Here is a 5,021-nt window from a genome sequence, read left to right as displayed (position 1 = left end):
CAATAATCTCTAAACTTGTTTGCCCAAGACAAACCTAAAAAGGTGTGTTCCCAAGACAAGCTATTCCAAACAATAAACCAACAAACACAGCCTTTGAAGCAACAAGTGATGTGAACGAAGCTGGAGTGCTAAAAATTCTTTCATGATCATCCTAGCTACGAGGATTAAATCCTCTTTTCCTCGATGTATTCCTTCCCCGTTCCATTCCACTTTCTACTTCAAAGGGTATACATCAATAAGGTAACCGAACCCTCTATTTGGAGTGTGTGGTTGTAAGTGCCGGAGCCTTAGTCCACATATATTTCACATATTCTTTGTAAAACACTTTTTACTCATCGTTTGAGTATGTGTGAACCTGCGGAGCGAGCATACAATTTTTTTTTTCTTTATTTTACATTTCTTTTTCAAAACAATTGTTTTTTTCTCTGTTATATTAATGCTAGATTATCGATACATCAATAGTTATGTGATTTTCCAAAAAACAAAATAGGCAATAGATTTTACACAGACCAACCCCTTGAACAACGCAATCTAGGGGCGTTTTGAGATCAGTTTTGTTTATTAAGGGTCACCTATATCACCACACTATTCAAAAGGGTCAGGACATTCTATGTCTTGTGCAGTAAATCTCCCAACTCACATAGCTGAAGCTCTGTCTGTCTAGATTGGGTTCACCCCAGAACCGACACGAAAGTTGCCTGAGATTACCTATTATGGTTTGTTTTAAAAAATTAGCGTTTAAAATCACAGCTTTTGAGTACGAGTATCTTAAAACATCTCTCTATAGTTTATAAAACTAGAGGATATAAAAATGAAAATTATATACCCCGGAGTAACCAAAATGATACCGGATTCACGTATAATTTTATCTTCTTATCAAAACCTCTATATGGTTAGAGATATCTTTTGCTTGAGAAAACTAATTACAAAAAAAGGACGAGGCGTATCCAAACAAGAATTAAAAAAAAATAGAGTAACCAAATTAAAGTGATACTATTCTCTATTTAATTCTATCCTTTGCATCCACCTCTCTATTTGTCTCGAGAATCTGACGTTAAAATACTCAAACTTGTACAAATTTTCAAAAAAAATCCCTCTCAAAATCTTTCCCCTTCTCTATCTCTCTCTTTTAAAATCTTTCAAAAAATTTCAAAAATGTCTTCTGTAACGAACAAAAACCCTCCACCTAGCAAGACTAGATGGATCAGTTTCAATGATCGTGTGTGATTATTATGTATAGTGGGTGAGTAAAGGGTGTTGTTTTTTTGGCTAAAGTAAAGGGTGTTGTTGTTCATCTTAAATCTATGCAAAGAAGGATGGGTTTGATGATGGAAACTCTCATTCTCTAAGCCTTTCTAATCAAACTATGGGTTGCTTTTGGTGTTATCAAAGTAAAAACTTAGTTGTTTAATAGGAATCTTGAAAACTAGACTTTTAAGATTATTGATATGAAAACAAGTATGGAAAGGGTTTGTTTAAGATTATTGCTTAATCACTAAGTAACACTCATATGAACTTGTAAAATGAGTGAACTTGTGTTTGGGGTTGTGAATGCAAGATTAGAAAGATGTAATGAGATAAGAGTAATGGAAACAAGATTGAAAACTTTGTATTGAAGACAAATAAGAACTTTATTCATTAACTAAAGCTTGAAGAACATGAAAATGGAAAATAAGTTAAATAACCATTAAACTATTAATTAAAACATACTAAACTACTCCTAATGACCAAAGATTAATTCTAGGGTAAGTTCTCTCTCCTCTCACTTTATCTTATATACTACACCTTTTATACTTGACAACTTTGCCTTCATCCTTTAGAAATAAGACACCTCATTAGGGTTGCTTTATGATTTAGGTATCTTCTTGAACAAGCTTACTAATGATGCCCACTTTTAAGTTGAGGACATAATATTTTGTCTTTTGGGTTAAGGACATGATCTTCCGTCTTTTGGTTTTGAGCCCCTAATTGTTGACTGTTGACTTTGACTTTGATTTTTTCTCCTGGGTAGGAATCTTCCAAGCAGCGACGATAACACTCTTTTTTTAGCTAAAATGCATGTATGAGGAGTATAAGTCCTAAATGGCCTGAATCCTGCAAAAGGCATCAAAAGCTACGAGTTGTGTGTTCATTAAGCATAAGAAGGGCATATTTGAAGCATTGTAAAGGTAATTAAATGCACATTTGGGGACTGATCAACTACCCCCAAACAACATTTTGCTTGTCCTCAAGCAAATATGAGAGAAAAAACTAAGATCACAAATGTGTGATTTATTATACTAGTCTCGTTTCAAGGAGTGCGACTGCATTGGCCATATGGAACAAAGCCTTAAATCTCTAGGAATTCCCTAGTGGACCAACTTAAGCCTCATGAGAGTTTTCCATAGAAGGTACACACAAACTTCCTCTATCTAGTACAAAGGGTCTTGTTTCCTTGTTTATTCTCAGAAGTCTATACATCTCATTAGTGGGGGAATAAGGAAAACTCCTTTGAACACAGAATGGCATATACACAGTAATTTTAATCATCTAAAGATAAATGTACAAAGCATGAGTGGTGAAATGCAAAAGCAGAGTTATTTCCAAAACTTTTGGAAAGCGTCTTTAAGGTGGGTTCTCACAAGGGTGTGTTGCAATCACAACTCTCTGATATATTCACTCAAGTTTTGTTCTCTTAAGTGCAGAGGGCACTTATTTTTCTCACACACACGAATGACGTCCAAAGAACTCGGGGTCGATTGATCACAATATCCACTTACTATCACACTATCTTATTCCTAGTTGAGTTAATGGTCTTTTATTAGGAATTACGGGGCTAAGGTAGTGGTTTAGAAATAAAAAGGAAGGGAAAATAAACTTCGATAAGTTGAGAAAATGGGTCTTCAAGATATTTGTAACTAGAGAAGAGCCTTGTTTTGTTCTTTTGCTTCTTGTTTATGCATCAAAATAGGAGTTCAACAATAGTTGGATTCCAAGTTTAGACTAAATTTATATAGCATAACTCATTGCACACTTTGTGCCACTTCCTGGAGCATATAATTTGGCGGGGATGCGTTTATGCACAGTACTTGTCTACTTCCTTAGTAAGTGGGCTCTAGGTTGGTCCATGTGCGTGTTCTTGGAATTGGAAAGAGCTTTGCACTCAATAGAAACAAATGACATAGTAGACGGTTCAACTATATTTTAACTAAACCCGGCTGTTTGGATGGTTTAGGCCCAAACTTCATTTTAGTTGAAGGGCCAGTAATAAAATTGAGTTAAAATAGAAGTGTAGCTAGTATTTGATGTGACATTAGTATTTTAAGTGAGTGTGCGTGTTTTGGTTGGTAAGTACTATTTTGTAGGTGTTTATAATTGACAAATTGTAAAGTCCAATGAGTTAATGTGAAACCCACATTTTTGTAAAGAAAAGTTTGTGAAAAAAGGATATATTGAGAACTGAGAACCGTAATGTCCCTTGTTAAGTATACTTCATGGCCTTTCTTTTTCGTTGTTTTTTGGTTGAGTATATATATGTTGTGCCAATATATCTTATCAAGTAGTTAGGAATGGCAGGTATGCTATTGTTTTCTTCTTGGCAGTCTGGAGTGGAGGTTGGTTGAGTTGCTAATGAGAGTCCTCTTGTAATGTGGGGCTCCAGGTTAAAGGGACATGGCGTTTCATCTAGTAAATGACCTGCTGATCTCAACTAATGTTGCTGCAAGGTTGGTTCTACGCTTGCTTCCTTTTGAAACAATTTTTTTTTTTACAAATACATGCTTCCACAAAGTTATGTACTTGCAACTAGGGTGGTCAAGTTTAAGTTTGGTTTTCTGCTTTTGTTCATTGGATTTTAATGATTGGTACTAATTACCATCACATTAGACATTAAGATTTCAATTTGTCTCAAGTAGTGAACCAATGTTGAAAGAACTGATGATTTAGATTTTGAATCTTGCAGTGCTTCTTTGATACTCATGTTTCTTCTGGTTTGTTGCAACTAACTGTGGAGGGTGTGTACGTACCTTGATATGTTATGGGCCATGACCAACTAGATGCTAGGCCTGGTGAATAGCAGCTTAAGTATTTTGATCTCTATCCCTTTAGAAACAGATAATGATAAGTTGAGGACTTATCATGTTAGTTTTGAAAAAGAAAGTTAGTCTATGGAATCTGGCCCCCAATGGTTTCTTCTTTGTTAAGTTTGCCTATGATTTTATCGCCTCTACTCAAGGCTCCCAATGTCAAAGCTCTAACTCCTTCCAATTAAAAAATATATGGGGCATCTGGAAGCTAAAGATTCCGGCTCGGGTGCTCTGGAAATTTGCAAATAACTTGCTGCCAACAGGAAATGCCTTGGTCGAATGACACATAAATATAGAAAATATCTGTGTTTTCTATAATGAACTTACGGAGGATCGTGGGCATCTTTTCTTTGAGTGTCCCTAGAGCAAAAGCCTTTGGTTCTCTTCATGGCTGGGTCTAAGGGTTGAGAGTGGAACCTACATGACCCAAAAATGGGTTTCTTTCTTTAAGAGTAGAGATGCATCAATTGATAAAGTCTCTACCTATGCTTTTGTGTTGATGTACCATTTATGGTGGCACAGAAATGATTGCCGGTTTAGGTTTGTGAAACCTAACCATGATGTTGTTCTTGCCAAGGCTTTAACTAACTGGCAAGAATGTACTATTATGGATAGCCCTATAGCTATCTTATCACATGATTATGAACAAACTGAGAGTAAGGGGGAATGGATTGCCCCTCCTTTTGGTTCGTTTAAAGAAAATTATTGTGGTCTCTTTATGAAATCTAAAGAACCAAGTGTCTCTGCAGTGATCATCAGGGATTGGAATGGGGTTTGTGTGGCTGCTGCTACAGAACACACTCGAGTCTTATCTCGCATTGAGGCCTATCTTCTAGCAGCTGAATTTGCAGTGGACCTGGTTAGAACAAAGTAACTGGACAATGCAGTTTTTGAAGGAGCAGATCAACAAGCAACCTAGATGCTATCGGAGCTAAGTGGGAGTTTAGATCGAGACTG

This window comes from Coptis chinensis, chromosome 1 (genome assembly GCF_015680905.1).
Source record: "Coptis chinensis isolate HL-2020 chromosome 1, ASM1568090v1, whole genome shotgun sequence".
NCBI classification, from domain to species: domain Eukaryota; kingdom Viridiplantae; phylum Streptophyta; class Magnoliopsida; order Ranunculales; family Ranunculaceae; genus Coptis; species Coptis chinensis.
The sequence above is the reverse complement of the archived record's forward strand: the minus strand, read 5'-3'. Positions refer to the sequence as shown.